We start from the raw sequence: 19442 nt of genomic DNA on the forward strand, positions 1-19442 counted from the left end.
CATCCACACTACGGATCCTGACACTAATGACTAATATGGCATTGACTCTCTAGATCAATAAGAAAGCTAAATGACGATGCACTCTAGAGTTTGTCACACTGTGTCCGCGTAGCGGCACGACCTCGAATATGTATCTGTTGGAAGGTAGCTTCAAGCGCTAGTTTCACCATTTGAAGTTGTGTGCTCAATCTATTGAGGAATGGTTTCCCTTTCTTATTGTGAGAAAGTATCCTATTACTGCTAGGCATGATGTAGGATATTAGAGAAGTATCATGTTACTACTAGGCATGATGGAGATTAAATTGTAATACAATGAAATATTTTAACGCTTCCTTTTGGATCAAATGCAATGTGAGAGACATTTCAAAACCTTTGTGGAGGATGATGTTCAAACATAAGGAAGCTTTGTTGAGGAAGTGATGAGTGGCACACTTGATTATGCCAAGCAAAGTACTTCTTGTTGTCACAAAACTATTTGAGAAGTACTTGAGTTTTAGGAGTGGCACTGATGGTTCAAAGTAGAGGATCTTGGGTTTAGTTGGCAATTCAAAGCTTCAATGTTTAAGAGAGACTACTGGTGATTGAAGTGTGTTGATTGATACAATTCTTCAAGTTCCATGGCCCCAAGATCCTTGCTTGATTCATGGTTGGATCGCATGGCGACTGAGATATACTACCAGATTCTTTAGTATTGGTTGATTGTACTTTAGTCAAAATGAGGAATTTGGATAATCGATTTAGTGCTTGCAAGGACTTGTTGGGAAAAATATCAAATAGAAAGTATAAGTTGGTACCACGAGATGAGGTTTTCATAGCCAAAATACTTGTTGATGATACGTAATTGATGTAAAGCCTTAGAATTTGAAATGTTAATGGATTGTATATCAATGATTAGATGGAAATTAAAATTTTATAAAGCATTTGATGGATTGAGAAAGCTTTTAAATAAATATTTTGGAAAAAAATAGACTTGTAATATTTATGCCACATAGTTGGGTAACATTTGGACTAAAGAATGGGACTTGTAGGGAGTTTGACTCACTCTCTCTCAAAACTAGGACCACTATGAATTTTTTGTAAACAAAAGAATGTACTCTTCAAGCTCTTTCGATTGATATATATAACGTCATGAGATCCTTCATATTTCAAAAGAGGATGGGTGCCCAAAGGATTTAGGGCTTGTATATAAACTCAAAAAGTGAATGAGAAGCTCTTCTTGGTGTATGGCAAAAGTAGCTCTCTTCTTGTTTTCTTCTCTTCCTCTTGCTTGTGCTTGTGCTTTTGTTTGAGAGAGGGAGCGTGAGAGTGTGAGGGAGTGAGTGTGTGAGGGTGAGGGACCATGGTGGAGAAGCTCTCATTATTAATGGGGTAGTTGTTACTAATTCTCTAGGAGGTACTGAACATTTACACCTAACGGCTTTACGAACGTTTTGTCGAATAGAACTCTCCAAGCGACTCAAAGCTAATTTGAATTGTTCTTGTAAAAGATCCGCTATAGACCGAATGCGTCGATTTACAAATTGATGTCACCATTGTCGCATTAAGCAATGATATCAAACTTTTGAAATAGAAAGAATCTCATGACATTCTATAATCAACAAAAAGAGCTTGAAGAGTGCAAATTTCTAGTTGTCGAAGGTCAAATAGATTCTAAGTTTTTTGCCAAAAATTGACCATGATTCTATTTTTTGAGAGAGTGCATGTATCAAACTCCCTAAAGGGCCCATTTTTAAATCTAAATTTTGCCTAATGCTAAAAGATGTCTATGTCACTCTTGTGATGTAGAATAGTGTCCAATCCATTCAGGAGGTGTGATAAAATTCCAAAAATTTTGATGCTGTTTTATGATCACTTTTAGGTTTCAATGATGTTGATTAGATGATAATCATTCATGATGATTTATCATATAGATCTCCATTGCTCTAAAATGCTTAATTTTGTACAAGGAGATGAGCATCTTAAACATCCTTTGTTGGGTGGTGAATTAATGAGGGTCGATCTTTTTTTACTTGTTATCATGTGCATGAGTGGTACCATTAGTAAGTTGAATACATTGAAGATATTGAGTTGGTGATTTTTACTTGGCAAGCAACAATATATTTATTATTTTTCCAAAGGTTATTGGCATTGATGGATATTGGATTTCATAAGGTGCATTATCTAATTTTTTCATGGACATTAGAGGTTTACCTATCCTTTGAAAATTCATATCTTCTTAGCACTCAAATAGTGAAATACTAAGAAATTATAAGACCTAATGTATTAATTTGTGACTTCTTAAATAATATTGATTGGAAAGGGCTTTCTTTGGACACAAATTTAATACAATTTTAAGTATGTGCATAGAGGAGAGCCTCTCTATTGGCCGAGGCATGAACTGATTGTGCAATTAATTGAAAGAGAGTGAAAGATAGTCAATGAAGTAATAGATGTACAATAATTTGATCACAAAATGAGAGGTGATGTATTAATGAGTGAGAGAAAATACAACGTTGAAGGTGATCAAAATGAATAATTCCATACTTTTGTGCTAATGAGGCACAAAGTGAAACCCTAATGACTTGCTAAATGAAACCCTAACCCTAGTATCACTTAGTGTCTAGGACATGTGCCTAGGGGAAACAATTGCATTTAATGATAGTTCAAATGTCTAGGGAGCCCAAATCATGGATCAAAGGGCATCAACACATAGCCCATGAGATGGCTTACAAACTCCTCTCCATGAAATGGATGAATTTATCTAGGAACAATAACAACATCCTGGAAAAAATGATATATGTGGTCATTGTTGCACATGTTCATCCTGATGGATATAGCAACCTATGACAATACAATGAATGAGAAATCATGTTTTTAAAGGGTGTCATGAGTAGAAATAGATGAATAGCTCAAAACTCTGATGGAGGAATAGCCTTCATAAAAAGATATATCAAAATGTCTTTTGAATAATCAACCCACTCACAATTCATGAATCCATACATAAGTGAAGAAAAAACCTTGAACAAAAGTCTTAAATCCTTGGTATCCTTGAGGTACATGAAAGCACTCTTCACTATCTACCAATGATTCACAAGAGGGTTGTCAATTATGATGCTTGATTGAGTAGCGCCAACTCATTAGGCTCATGATTTGAAGACTGTTGGTTCAAATCCAATAAAACTCAAAACAACCACCTTTCAATGTTAGTAAAGTAAATACTTTGTTGGTGATGGAAATATACCCCTCTCAATTTCGGCAAAGTAGGAAGCCAAAGGTGGGTGAAGAACATCAACATAAATGATACATAAATGGTTGCTAAAAATGATGCATGTTGCAATTTGGACAACATTGATCCCAATAATAAGAAAATTATCAATATATGGAAGAAAAATCAGTAAATCTGAAATATGTGGCATTGAAGAAACATGTGCCATAAAAAGATTACTCGTTGAAGGAGCATGATCAAGAGAAATTTCAGCATGTTGTTGATAAAAAGTATCAAGAAAATAAAGTTATGATGTGAGAGTGATAGTCAATACAATAGAATAGGGTATCCAATCATCATAAACCACACACCAAGAGCCATAAAAAAGGACATGAAATCCCAAAGTAGAAATAGCTAAGATGGATAGAAGAACTTCTTAATGCCTGGCACATAGAGGATGTTCTATATTGTTATGGAAGTGGCAAAAATAGTTTTAACTTGCACAATACCAATGCCTTCAATTGCATAAGAGACATTGTTTGCAAACATGATTATGTCCCCCTCGGGTATATGGTAGAGAGAGAAAAATAGTGCTTGGCAAGAGGTGATGTGCTTAGATGCATTACTATCAAAATATCAAGTAGAAGCCACATCAGTAATACAAGAATAAGCATCATGTATAGAAGGATTATGCTGACATTCGATGAAGAAAGTATAATCTTTGTGCTTGGCGAGGTTCAATAAAATCTTTGATACAAATGAGATAGCCATCAATAGTACATCCTCCTTCCATGTGAACATATTCTAGTTGGTTACATAGGTAAGCAACACCCGCTTCATTGTGGACTTGATATAATGATGCAAACTTATCCCATGTGTCCTTGGATGTCTTGCATGACCGGATGTGTGGAATGATACCTCTTCACAAATAACGCAATTAGGGCATGCACTTCGGTGTCATGGCCATCCCATTGAATTTGGTCTTGAGTGGGAGGTATTGTGGAAGAGGAAGATGATTTCGGATCATGAGAGCCTTCTCATGATGTAGAGGTGGGAGGTGGTGCCGATGTTGAAGAAGCCAGCCTTTGTTCTTGGTGCCGTTCATAATATGCCATAGATTCTTTGTGACAAGAACATGTCACATCATGTAAACCCACATTAGGTAATTGGTGATGGCGAGCTTGTCGTTGGCACTAAGCATACCCAACCAATCATTATTATTGCTGGCCATGAGTGATAATTAGTAATAAAATAGTAGTTTCCATAAAAGAGATACTAGCCGCATAAACAAAGTCAAATAATATGAAGAAGAATATTTTTTATCTTGTTGTTTTCCTACTAAGGAGAGAGAAAAATATTCTAGAAGTAATAATATTCAAAATAATATATTATCTGAACAAGGTGGCAATTAGTAGTATGCTAAAATAAAGAATTATGGCTAAGATGCTTGGATGATGTGGACAACAAAACAAAATGAGTAGATTCCCCTAATAAATGTGCCAAAATACTACAATTGGTCTTCAATGTTGGAAAAATCAAGGGCCATTAGCCAAAAAAATGAGCTTTGAGCACATTGAGAATAATGAAAGTGAATTGAGGCACAAGCCCCAAATTTCAGGTGCCTCGCAGGTGGAATTGGAAAAAATCCACAAAGTTGACCTAATAATTGAAGAGAAAGTGAAGAAATTGGAAAAGTTATTACCAATTGATGTCGAATGTTGCAGTTCAAGGTGAATTGAGCCTTAATTTTGAAGATATGAATTTTAGAAGAGCCCAAAATTTCAAAAAACAATTAGGGTGAAATTGAGCTTGAATGTGGAAAATCTCAAAATTTTATAAAAAAATTATTAAAGAGGAACAAAGAATTTTGTGAAATTTTTTTACCCAAATGGTGCTTAATGTCTCCCTTGTGATGAATTGAGGCTTAATGTTGATGAAAAATGCCGAAATCTTAAAAATCCTCAAATTTTTTGGTAAAATTTGGGCAAAATTCAGCTAATTTGATGAAAAGCCCCAAAATTGATGATAACAAACTGACAATTTCTTCAATTCAATGATAAATTTGAAGAAATTGATGGAAAATGCCAAATTTTCTACATAGATTGGGTCTGGAGTGAGAATTTGGGAAAAGAACTCCCCACTTTGTGCTTGGCAAGGGTAACACATGGGAATAGGAGCTTTGGTTGAAGTATGAGAAATTATTGAATAGTGTTTTCTCTTCTTCTTCTTTTGAGAATTCTGAAGCCTTCAAATTTAAAAAAAGCTTGTGGGCTAACGAGAAATAATAGTAATAATATATCACCTCAATAGAAGAAAAGGCGACAACTTGTTGCTGACATGGAGGCAGCGGGAGGAAGTCACGGCATGTCGGTAGGGCAAGCGAGAAGGTGGTGACTATTAAGGCACGTGGGCAACAATGATGATACGGAGGACTAACTAGGGGACAAGGGGCAAATTAGGTGGCGGGTTGGTTCGTCACTCAGTTGGCCAAGCAGTGATGAAGGCAAATAGCTTAGCAACTAGCACTGTTGCTGCATGAGTATCCCATGATGGAGGATAGAGACACATGGAGTAGAGGATGGAAATCCCTACATAGAAATGACCCATGGAAAGTGTGATGATTCACCATAAGCAGAGGATGGAAATCCTTGCATTTGAGAGGTCATCATTTGTGTAGCTAGGGGGTAGTGAGGGGGATGTCCATCATAGCTAGTCTAGTAAGAAAAGATGTGCCTACATGAGGGAAGGTAGAGGGAACTACGTTAGAGGGTGTCATTCCTTGTGTAACAAAGCCCTTTAGTGTGGAATGGCTTTTGGGAAAGGGTAGGTGATAGTGTTAAGAGGTGGAATGCCCCCTAACAAGGCACTGTGATGTGAAGTGACAAGGAAGTGTGAATATGGAATAGAGAATGAGAATATGCTAGGAGTGGAGACAAAAGATCCAACTCCCAGTGTGATAGAGGTGGATGTAGAATGTAAGTCAAGGTTTTGAAATGAGTGTGATATGGCTTCAAAACAAGAGGGTGGGATGGGAGTAGAGAAGAAGAGTAATTGACTTGCTCAAATGAAATAGAAGATGTAGGTATACCTAATGATAAATGTTTGTTTCTTGAGCCCCCTCTATTTAGATTTACACACATTTGACCATCTGAATCCTGCACACCAAAAGGAAAAACAAGAGCGGAATTGGGCCCAGCCAAGATGATGAAGATGGACTGCTAGTCATCCCAAATGTCATAATTCCTCCATGATTAGAAAGGTGGCTAGCCTTACCAACCAGTTCAGAAGGAGTAGCAAAATTGGAAAAAGGGGTGTCTTTTGGTCCATACTAGTTGCATAGGTACTCCTCAAACTCCTATGTGAGGTCAATGAAATTTAGAATATTTGGCATGGGTGTAAACGTAGAGGGTGATGGTGAGGCTGAATATGGAGTGCCATCTTCCTCACCAAGTCCATAATGCCTCCTCAGGGCCTCGAGTGATGGAGAAGCCTGATAAGACATCATGGGGTCATGAGAAGGTGTGTGACATTGTGATTTGGTTATGAGTCATATTGTGTGCCTTGTGCAAAGACTAACACTCCAGAATATTTGTAGGATACTCTTTATAAGAGCATCAGCTCTGATAGCATGTGAAGAAGACTATGGAGACATTGCTAGGGTTTGCACTAAGAAAACATAGAGTGTTCTACCATGGTAGAAGCACAAGGAGACAAACATAGACACAGAAAGAAAAACTCAAATCCTAAACGCAAAACTCAAAACTCAAACATAAAAACAAAAGAAGGGATGGAAAGAACACAACTCTGAAGTGGATGGATGATGTAAATGAATTTAAGAGGATATAGTGTGCCCAAGGGTAGAGCAGTGTGTTAGAGAGTCCATCAGAGACAAATCCCAAGTCTATGACCACCAGCTAGAGTGTAGGAAGAAGAGGATGTTGTAAAATGATGCTTGATGAGGAGAGGTTATCATAAGTTGTGGGAGGCTGACGCAAGCTGTGTATGTAGTCGCCAAGATCTGCAACTCCAAAGCAACCAGAGGAGGGTTACGAAACTATCGTCAATGCTGATGGAGGGGTGTTAGATACAGAGGAAGGTGTGGTAGTAGTCATTGGGGCTAGACAACCACGTGAGTGGACGAATGGGTGACTAAAATTTGCACTCACACGTGATAATCTTGCACAAAAAGGAATTGAGGCTGAATGGGGGTAGCCTGTCTATTTATAGATGAGGATGGACCCTCCCAAATTAGGGTTTCATTGAACTCTCTCGAACTATGCCCCATTTTAGGGTTTTCATTGAATTAAGCTTGTTTTGGGGCTATTTAAGTTGCTAATTAGCACATAATGTGTTTCTTAACTCAATAGAATAGTCCCTATTCCTTGAACTAGGATGGAGGGGTTGTCACCAATGGTAAAAGAACACCCTTTGGCAAAAATATCCTGAAGTCAATCCTATCGGTATGTCATATGTGAAGAGGCTCCACTGTCTAGGAGCTATGGCTCTTCTTTAGTGGAAGAGACAAGTTTTTTATCTTTGACTTTGAATAGATAGAAAAAGGCAAACTTTGTAGTAGCTAGAGTAGCCTTTGAATCCTTGAAACCATCCTTTGGCTTCAAGTGGGGATGTTTCTACTAACACTTATTCTCTAAATGAGTGGCTTTCCCATAGTAGGGGCACTTAGGTTTGGACTTTTTCTCATCCTTATTATCATCCTACTTATTGTTCACCTTCATGTTCCCCCCTTCTATGTGTTGTAAAATCCTTTATGGAGGTGGATCCATTGGCTCCTATCCCTGTAAGTCTCTCATCGTGCTCCAAGACAAGTGGAGTGAGCTCGTCCCAAAGAAGAGTGTCTCAAACCCTAGAGGTAAGCGACTGGGTGTAGAAAACATCATACTTTGGAGATGGCAACTTAGTAAGGAGAATCATCACCATGATATATTTTGACCAAGGGATGGAAGATCATCCCACATATCCTCCAACTTATTAATGTGATCCTTCATAGAACGAGTATCATTAACAAATAGCATCTAGAGTTTTTTGTATAGGGTAATCCAGTAGGCAAATGTCTTTGGATGGTAAAGAGGAGTGCTTCATCCACACCTTTGGTGCTATCCAAAGTATCTGTCAATGTACAAGAACAACATATTGCAAACTCATAAATTAGAAGAAGGATTGAGCTTGAGAGTTGAGATGATCCCATAAGGTAGCTTGATTCATTGTAGAACCAATATCCAGATGTAACAAGTGGGATATATGGGAACCAAGGGTTTGACACCCAGTCACATTGATCGGGGTATATAAGGTGTAAGAGTTCCAACTTAGGACATCTAGTTATTATCAAGAACATACTCTTCACTTTCATTTTCGGCTTCCATGCCTTCCTCCTCCTTTCTCCTCTCTTTTCTAGCGTTCTCCTCTTCTAATCTTTCTTCTTCTTCTTCTTCTTCCTTCTCTCTATCTCTCTCTCCAACTCATTCTCCTCTCTCTTCTCAACTTCATTCATTACAAGTGGTATCAGAGCATTAGGCTTTGGTCTTTTTCTCCTTTTCACTTTCTCCATCTAGTCCCTTTTCAAATCTCAAACCCTAGTTACTCAGGTCACAAGTATAGGTACAACAGAAAGGACCACAATTAGTTCTAGCTTTTTGGAGCAAAGAGGAGCTATAGTTGGAGACTTAGACATATTTGGAGGTGAAATGGCTAGCTTAGTAGGTTGTCACTCCTTATCATGTAAATTTTAGGGGTTTCAAGACCAAAGTTTGAGACTCAAGAGTTAGAAGAGGGCAAAATCTCAATTACTTTTTGCTTTAGCCCCCCTTCTCTCTCTTTCCAGGAAAGTTGCCATAGCTACTCAATAAAGAAAACCTCTTTCTTCCGCAGAGCGGCCCTGAATGTGCCTAATTGAGACCACAAGAGTCTTCCCTACCCCCTAAGGACCAAGTGGAGCACCCTTATGAAAGGTTGCTGCTAGGCATTTACCCCAAGGAATAGCCCGCAATTTGTGCTGCATTTTGCACTACTATTCCCTACTCTAGCTACCCTATTCGTAGCTCTCTACTCAACCTCCCTAGTGCTTCTCCATGGCATTCACAATCCTGCACCTCCTTGTGACTAGGTCTTGGTCCTCATTTCTCAACATTTGAGCTCCCACCTTTTGCAATGTTAGATTCATTGTTGTACCCTATCTTGAATAGCCATTAAAGCTCAACCCAAGCCCTCAATCAGTCCACAACCCTTAGAAGTTTAGCCCTCAAGAGATCCTTCACTCTCTTTTTGCACCTCTTACTTTGATTGAAGACATGGGACTCAGCATCTATGTACCCCGAAATGACGTTTCGGTAGGTCTGAAACGGACTAGCCATTTCGAATCGAGACGGAAACGGGAGCATCCTACAGCCTGACCTTGTTTTGCGTGGATATCCAGGCTGAAACTCATTCTCCTTCTCGACTTCGTGTCACTTGCGTAGCTCTCACCTTAGCCCTCCTCCTTCTCGGACCTATAACAGCCAGCTCCCGCCTCCTCTTCCTCTAAGCTCCTATTCTTCTCCTTCTCCTTCAGGCTTCTCTCCTTCTACTTCTTCTTCTTCCTTCTTCTTCTTCTTCTTCTTCTTCTTCTTCCTCTTGCTCCTCCTCCTCCTCCTCCTCCTCCTCCTTATTTCTCCTCCTTATTCCTCGTCCTCCTTCTCCTCGTCCTCCTTCTTCTTCTTCTTCTTCTCCGTCTTCTTCTTTCTTCTTCTCCTTCTCCTCCTCCTTCAATCCATTACCTAGGTCCTGACTCTTAAAGGCTAATCATATCATGGCACCGGACCCATATTGGAGGCATGTTACTCCAATCAAGGGATACGAGGCGACGGATCAAAGAAGTAGTAGTGCAACTATTGTGGATTGGAGAAATCGGGGAGTGTAACGTGCGTGAAAGACCACTTGGCTTGCGTTCCCAACAAAGACATCGGCCTTGTGCAAGTGTGCCGGTAGAAGTAACAATAAGTCTCCATCTTTGGCGGCACTGAAAGCGTATGGGTATTAACCTAGAAGAGAATGAATCAACACCACATGGGGCTAATGAAGCACAAATGGAGCAAAGCGAGGCTAGTGGGCCTAGTGGCACTAGCCAAATTGGAGGTGCTAGTGGCCCATAAAAAAGAAGTGCATCCATATCCGTATCGGGTCCAAGTGCAAAAAGGACCCCGTTGCCATCTTCTAGTGGTGGTGGGCAAAAGGGCTCCTTGCATGGTGCAAGTGTCCATGTAAGACTTTAGAGGCAAGAAATTGTAGAGGCAACTAGGAAACCCACACACTTATTTATTCGGTGTGCTATTCCTTTCAATGTGGCCACTACACATCAATGGAAGAAGACAATCAGGGCAGTAAGCTGCATATGGTGTGAGTGGGAAGGTCCATCTGCAGATGCATTACTCACACGAGAGCTTCGAAAGGACAAAGCATCCATAGAGGCTCAATTGGAGCCCTTGAAGGAGACATGGGTGAAATATAGATGCACAATATTATGTGATGGATGGTCAGATATGCACCAAAGGAATCTTTACAATGTTTTTGTGTCTTCATGTAAAGGCACCATGTTCATTAAGGCCATCGATGCCTCTGCCTCAGGTCTTACCATCATAGGAGCTTTCATTTGGGAGTACATGTGACATGTCATCATGGACATAGGAGTCCAAAATGTGGTGTAGGTGGTGACAAATAATAGAAGCAATCGTGTGTCTATGTGACGTATGCTTGAGGAGGATTTTCCTAGCATAGTATGGACTCCATGTGCATCCCATTGCCTTGACTTGCTTATTGAAGATGTTGGGCAAATATCTTGGGTGGATGACATTTTCAAGACGGCAACAAGCATGGTAAGATTTGTGAAAAAGAGGCCATCTGTCACAAGCATGTTTTAAGCCAATAGCACACTTGAGCTATTGAAGCCCTCCACCACTAGATTTGCTTATATGTTTATTGTATTGGAGAGGTTGATACGGGTCCATCGAAAATTGATACGGACCATTGCATGCTAGGAATGGCTCACATGGAGTGAGAGAGAGTCTCCAAAGGCTCTTGCTTTTAGGCGCCATATTTTAAATGAGAGTTGGTGGGTTGAGGCAGAGGCATTGGTGAAAAGTCTCACTCCTATTTACACTATATTGGGCATCACTAATATGGAGGGGAGTACTTTGGGGCTTCTATATGAGTATATGGATAAAATTGACGAGGCCTTGCTTTGCAATAGCTCTTTGTCCCAAGACAAATAAGTTTTTTTAAAACTTTTACACATGTAACTATTTGGTATTAATGACTTCTTGATGATTGATCATTATTCTAACTTCTAAGTTTTTAACATATTTTATCTATAGGATTGATGAGATTCATGCAATGTGGAATGCACGATGGAATTGGTTTCATAAACCAATCCATACTGTCGCACATATCTTGCATCCCCTTTGGCGTAGCGAGGAGCAGTACACTAGTGAGGAGTTAGGGGAGAGCTTCATGGAGTACATGAGGCGCCTCATAGGGGATGATATAGATATGATGAGAAGAGTAGAGGATGATTTGCTAGCATTCTACAATCATTCTCTTCATTTTGACTGACCCATATCTAGGCTTCGAGAGACACAGCTTCAGCTTGTCTCTTGGTGGGAGAAATATGGCAATTATGCTTCTACTTTGGTATGTGATTGGTGACTTTTATATTTTGAATCTTGATTATCTAATGCATTATGCAACCTAGGTAACAAGTTCTGTAATCTATTGCCCACCCAAATGTTGATTTTGTGGCATGCATATTAGCAATTGCCAATTACTTAACCTCAATCTCTTAGATTTGAATATAAATGCATTGCCATTCGGGTCATCTCGCAAGATTGTAGTTTAGGGCATGCTGAGAGGAATTGGAGCACATGGGCTCTCTTCCACACCAAAAAGAGAAACAAGCTCACAACTACCCAATTGGAGCATTTAGTGTTTTACCATTGCAATCTCAAGCTTCTTGAGAGGACCGCTCTGTCCCCTGAGCCTTCATAGGTAAATTGATAATGATTAGTATTATGTATAATTAACTTTTTAACCTTGAATCCTTGACACTTGACATTGCTAAAATCCTGATATGTATGAATTTTGAACATTGAACATATTGAATCTCCTCTCATATGATATATCTTTGTCTCGTTCACCTTTACAGGTGAATGTTGACAAGATTGATATAGAGAAGGTGTGTAATATTCCGCAGATACCACAGGAGGAGGGGGATATCTAATCCATGCTCTATGAGGAGCTATCGACAATAGTGCATGAGACTTGTGCATAGAGGAGGGTTAGAGTGAGGGCCACACGTAGTCGTGCATCACAGATTGAGTTAGAGCCAGAGTCTGAGGATGAGGCTGAGGTTGCTTCATCAACTTCTCGATCATGGACCTCGGAGTCAGACGAGGAGATGGTGCATACATCCTCAGAGTCCGGATGACTCGTGATATATAGGAGTCAGTTTAGCAATGTAGAGTCTAGACTAGAGTTGTCGGTTGTTCATTGATGTTGATACTTATAGCCTCACTAGACTTTGGAGTTTTGACAGATAATAGATTATTCACATGACATAGTTACTATCATTGTATCTTGATCCCACTTATTATGCATCTTCATTCGTGTTCCATTGTTCTTAATGTTAGTCTTCACTGCTCTTTAAAGTTTAGATCATAGATTTTTCATGAGTCATAAATTTTAATTCATTTTGTTGCCTTATATTTTGAAAATTGAGTCTTAATTTTGTTAAGCTGTCTTAAGCTTCAACCATTGAGTCCTCAATCTTGACGCCTCAATCTTCACTCGTGAGTCATGACTCGTGACTCGTGAAATGTGTAATGAATCAAGATTTTAATCATATGACATGAAGACTCAAAGTTTTGTATAAAATTTGAATACATGTTGTTGTAGGCATTGATATATTTACATATCCACATATTACTGTATTTTTAAGTGTACAGTTCGAAACGCCATTTCCCCGTTTTCAAAATTTGGCTGAAACTCCGAAACTCCGGTTTTTCCCATTTCCATTTTCCCCGTTTCCTAAACTTCCCCGTACTATGCTCAGCATGCAGGGATTTCTTGTGGGCAACCTTGAAAGATCTCTTTGAAGCTTTCCATTACTAAAGGTTAAGCTTAGGTATAAGCTTAGGAGCACCCATCATCTGTGGAAGCACTCGAATGCTTGAAGGCTTCATCCATTGGATGTCTCTTATCAATTAGGCTTGCTTGATGGAGAGATTGGCATCATGGTGGATCATGCTTTAACTATCTTCCCCAAACATTGAAAAGGTATGTCAATCCAATCTTAATCTCTCATCTTAATCAACTTGCTAAGCTTAATTCCTTTGGTTGAAGATATTGTGATTGCATAGGCTTTACTAGTTCAATTCCTCATTGTATGCATGTACCCACTGAAATCAATGCCTTGTTTGCTTTCCAATACTTCGTTATTAATCCCAAATCAATTGCATTTACTGACATTAACTCTGTCATGATCTTGTATGCTTTGGATTAATCCCAAGTGAGTAATACACATTTGTAAAAAGGGGTAAATAGTAGCCAGTGAGTCACTAGATTGCCAAGGTAATCCCTATCCAAGCTCTTGTTCATCCTTGCATCTCATGAAGTGGTCCAACGTTTCCTTTTCAATGCATCTCATGTTGATTGCTTAATAAAAACGTTTTCCATGTATACTTCAATTGAGGAAAAAGGTCGATGCCAAGCGAGGTGGTAATCCAAAAAAGAGGTGATTCTCCCTTACCAATTAAAACCGTAAAGGGGTGCACAACCTGGCGGGGGAACTTTGCCCATCTCCCAATGATCCGAAGCTTGATAGTTGTATGTAGGTGCAAGTACCTCTCCTACGGTCACCACCACTCTTTATGAAATAACCCCTTTTGGACACACTTTTAGTACTTATGGTACCCATGTGTATGACACTTGAGGTGTATCTAGTCAGAAGAGATGTATGGCATTAAGCTCCACTTATGAAATGGATCACAGAGCAGACAGACATGTAAGTGTACTTCGAATTATGATCAGTATGCCTAGGATGTTTTTAATGAAATTCTCAGGCCCCTCAGCCTATGAGCCATCCACACAATGCATTTGCATAAAGGGACATACAATGTTTTTAGTCATAGTCAATTAATGATAGTCACAAAGATCCAATTACAGAAAATTTTGTATTACACCTCGAAGAGTGAACCCTATAGCTCATGTCAAAGAGGTCTTTTTCCTCTCTAGTTTCAATTAAAAATCTCCCCAATGAGAGCTATGGTCTAAAGATAATGGCCATTTTTATGCACTGAGGTCGCTGTGGATAGGGTGTAGACCACTCCATGATAGACATAGAAATGCAATTGTAGAATTTTTTGATTATTTTTTGTCACAAATCTTAATAGTTTATCTCAAAGAGGGCTTCCTCCTCTTCGATTTGAATCAAAAGTCTCACCAATTAGAGTTTCCCACCAAAAGTTACACCCCATTTACTGACAATGGGTCCTATGGATTGCATCTAAATGGCTAGCTAGAAAGGCAAAAGTGAGGCCCATGAAGAGCTTTAGAGGGAGATTAGGGACTCCAGTACCTCAATGAATGATGAACCTAGCTCGATAGAAGATTAGCATGGTGATATGCATGAGGAAGTGCCCAATATGGATCCCTACAGCCTATTGAACCAAACTTTATGTCAGTATGAGCTTCATCACATGGAGAGGCATAATGACATGGTTACCAGTCACTGCCAAATGATGTCAAAATTTGATAAAGAAATTGTGCAAATGGCCCTCTTGAGCTCTAGTACTCAAAAACCTTGGAGCAACTTACCACTCTTGTACCTTGGCTAGCTACCACTTCGTCCCAAGAAAAGGCGAATAAATCCAAGCACAAGTTTCGATAGCCTCTACCACTACAGCCACTACATGGTCTATAGGGCATTCTTGGATCCAAGGGTATTCCCCCTTCCACCTATGAAGTTGATGAACCCTCTCATGCTCATGACTAGTCTTTGTTGATCTCCCCCATCACCCATGCCACCAACCCTCTAATGAGGCCCTCTCCCACCATTGGTCGACGCTCCCCTACTCCCCCTCTTGAAGCCCCAATGGAACTTATATGGCTCAGCCTCATCATGGAAAATATGGTATTAATAGCCAACATGGCAATCATGGGTAGCATGGCAATAATGGGAAGCATGGCTATAATGGAAAACATGGGATAAATGCCAATATGGGATGTATGGACAACAAGGTATATATGGCCATATTGGTTTGTATGGATATCAAAGTTTCCACGGGTAGCAAAACCTTCATGATCTCTACGATAAGATCCTTCTCACTAAGTACCCCCTAAGGACCAAGTGGAGCACCCTTGTGAAGGGTTGCTGCTAGGCTTTTACCCTAAGGAATAGCCCGCAATTTGTGGTGCATTTTGCACTACTATTCCCTGCTTTAGGTGCCATATTCCTAGCTCTCTACTCAGCTTCCCTAGTGATTCTCCATGGCATTCACAGTCCTCCACCTCCTTGTGACTAGGTCTTGGCCCTCATTTCTCAACATTTGAGCTCCCACCTTTTGCAAGGTTTGATTCATTGTTGTACCCTATCTTGAACAACCATTAAAGCTTGACCCAAGCTCATTCAACCCACAACCCCTGGAAGTTTATCCCTCAAGAGATTCTTTTCCATTACTAAAGGTTAAGCCTGGGTACAAGCCTAGGAGCACCCATCATCAGTAGAACCACTACTCGAATGCTTGAAGGCTACATCCATTGGATGGCTCTTATCAATCAGGCTTGCTTGATGGAGAGATTGGCATCATGGTGGATCGTGCTTTAACTATCTTCCCCAAACATTGAAAATGTATGTCAATACAATCTTAATCTCTCGTCTTAATCAACTTGCTAAGCTTAATTCCTTTGGTTGAAGAGATTATGGTTGTAGAGGCTTTACTAGTTTAATTTCTCATTGTATGCATGTACCCACTAAAATCAATGCCCCGTTTGCTTTCCAATACTTTGTTATTAATCCCAAATCAATTGTATTTACTGACATTAACTCTGTCATGATCTTGTATTCTTTGGATTAATCCCAAGTGAGTAATACATATTTGTAAAAAGGGGTAAGTAGCAGCTAGTGAGTCACTAGATTGCCAAGGTAATCCCTATCCAAGCTCTTGTTCATCCTTGCATATCATGAAATGGTCCAATTTTTCCTTTCCAATGCATCTCATGCTAATTTCTTAATAAAAACATCTACCATGTATACTTTGGCTGAGGAAAAAGGCCGATGCCATGTGAGGTGGTAAGCCAAAAGAGAGGTGATCCTCCTCCTCCCTTACCACTTAAAACCCTAAAGGGGTGCACAACCTGGGCGGGGGAAGTTTGCCCACCTCCCAATGATCGGAAGTTCAGTTGTATGCAGGTGCAAGTACCTCTCATGTGACCACCACCACTCTCTATGAAATAATCCCTTTTGGACACCCTTTTAGTACTTATGTTACCCATGTGTATGACACTTGAGGTGTATGTAGTCAGAAGAGATGTATGGCATTAAGCTCCACTTATGTAGTGAATCACAGAGCAGATGAACATGTAAATGTACTTGGAATTATGATCAGTATTCCTAGGATGTTGTTTATGATAATTCTTAGGCCCCTCAGCCTATGAGCCATCCACACAATGCATTTGCATAAAGGGACATACAATGTTTTTAGTCATAGTCAATTAGGGACAATCACACAAAGATCCAACTACAGAAAATTTTGTATTATTCCTTGGAGAGTGAACCTATAGCCCATGTCAAAGAGGGTTGTACTGTTCAGTTGGAATAAAAAATCTCCCCAATAGGAGCTACGGTCTAAAGATAATGGTCATTTTTGTGCACTCAGGTCACTGTGGATATGGTGCAGACCACTCCATGACAGACATAGAAATGCAATTGCAGAATTTTTTGATCATTTTTTGTCACAAATATTATTAGTTCATCTCAAAGAGGGCTTACTCCCCTTCTATTTGAATCAAAAGTCTCACCAATCAGAGTTTTCCACCAAAAGTTATACCCCATTTATTGACAATGGGTCCTATGGATTGCATCTAAATGGCTAGCTAGAAAGGAAAAAGTGAGGCCCATGAAGAGCTCCAGAGGGAGATTAGGGACTCCAATACCTCAATGAATGATGAACCTAGCTCGGTAGAAGATTACCATGGTGTTATGCATGAGGAAGTGCCCAATTTGGATCCCTACAGCCTATTGAACCAGACTTTATGTCAACACGAGCTTCATCACATGGAGAGGCATAATGACATGGTTACTAATCATTGCCAAATGATGTCAAAATTTGATGAAGAAATTGTTCAAATGGCCCTCTTGAGCTCTAGGACTCAAAAACCTTGGAGCAGCTCACCACTCTTGTAGCTCGTGTAGCTACCACTTCGTCCCAATAAAAGGCGAATAAATCGAAGACGAATAAACCACTAGAGCCACTCACTACATGGTGGTCCATAGGGCATTCTTGGATCTAGGGTATTCCCCCTTCCACCTATGAAGTCGATGAACCCTCTCATGCTCATGACAAGCCTCTGTTGATCTCCCCCATCACCCATGCCACCAACCCTCTAGTGAGGCTCTCTCCCACCATTGGTAGATGCTCCCCTACTCTCCCTCTCAAAGCCCCAATGGAACTTATATGGCTCACTCCCATCATGGAAAGTATGGTATTAATGGCCAACATGGCAATCATGGGTAGCATGGCAATAATGAGAAGCATGGCTATAATGGGAAACATGGGATAAATGCGCAACATGGGATGTATGGACAACAAGGTATATATGGCCATAATGGTATGTATGGACAGCAAAATTTCCATGGGTAGTAAGGCCTTCATGATCTCTGTGTGATAAGATCCTTCTCACTAAGTACAATGGGCAATCTCCCTCACCATCAGACTTGGAAGAATGGACATCCAAACTAGAGTCCTACTTCAATATCTACTCCCATATGGATGATAAAAATTTTATCTTTCTTCTCTCGACTTGGAAGGATTTGACCACACATGGTGGTACTATATCAATTAAGAGAATCATTAGTTCATTGATTGGGAAGACTTTAAAATGCATATGGTTTAAGTATTTGTATCTCTAGTGGTAAAAGAGTGACTGGTAAGGCAATGATGCACTCTTGATCAATGTAATCTCATTGTACAAGAGTATACAAATCATTTTATGAACTTGACCATGTATTTGGAGAGCATTAGCGATGATGCCAAATTGCATGAGTATATCTATCAGTTGGAACCAAGCCTATCGATGGATGTCATGGCTGAAAAGCCTACCACACTATTTGATGCAATTGAATTGGCTGAAAGATATGTAAGAAAGTACCATAATAATGAAAGTTTTCAGCAAGGCTATGGACAATCCCGCACCCCATTGAGGTCAACCCCATATGGGGATGGTTTTAGAGGAAATTCCATTCCTAATAGGAATCCCAAAATACCCACTTACCCCCCCTTCCATGCTAAAAGAAAACATGGCACTTTTGGGATAGTACTTGGCTCTAATGGTGAGAGTAAGTATGCTGAAAATACGCAGTCCATTGCATCACCTCCAATGGCTCAAGTGGCCAAAGGTTCATTTCCCCAAATATTTTGAAGAAGGAAGGAAAAAAGGCCTATGTTATAAATGTGGGTATAAGTACACTATCACCAATGCCTCTAAGTTCCCGTACAAGACAGCCAAGTTCAAAGTTCATAGCATGTATGTGATGGAAGATTTGCACAATGATGAGGATGACTTACCTATTGATATTGAGGCATGCTGAATATGTGGATCATGAGTAGTTCTATGACCCAGAGGATGGGTTCCCCTTTGACCCACGCAGTTCTATTGAGGCATGATGAATATGTGGATCATGAGTAGTTCTATGACCTAGAGGATGGGTTTCCCTTTGACCCACGCAGTTGCCCATCCCATGCATTCGATTTGACATTCCACCTGACTACCATCTCCCTTTTCTTTGTCTCCTTGGATGCTTAGATGGTTTCTAGGAGCCCCAACACCTTGCACATTCAAGGTTGTATTCATGGGAAGCATGCATTTATCCTTATGGATAGTGGTAGTACTAGCAATTTGGTCAATAAAGTAGTCATTGACCGATTGAAATGCACTTGTATGGAATTATAACAACCCTTGAAAGTTCAAGTAGCAAATGGTGAGGAAGAAATCAGCA

General features: G+C 39.9%; 1 protein-coding gene and 1 pseudogene across 2 annotated transcripts in view; both read left to right on the forward strand.

Annotated features, from left to right (window-relative positions):
- The window catches only part of LOC148021760 (MADS-box transcription factor 23-like), an 80869-nt gene that overhangs the window by 51270 nt on the left and 10157 nt on the right, over positions 1–19442 (forward strand). The window lies entirely within an intron of this gene.
- On the forward strand, positions 11146–12656 carry LOC148021761 (uncharacterized; annotated as a pseudogene).

Source organism: Lygodium microphyllum, chromosome 17 (assembly GCF_053477565.2).
Source record: "Lygodium microphyllum isolate KBCC chromosome 17, Lygodium_microphyllum_v1.1.10, whole genome shotgun sequence".
In the NCBI taxonomy this organism is placed as follows: Eukaryota; Viridiplantae; Streptophyta; class Polypodiopsida; order Schizaeales; family Lygodiaceae; genus Lygodium; species Lygodium microphyllum.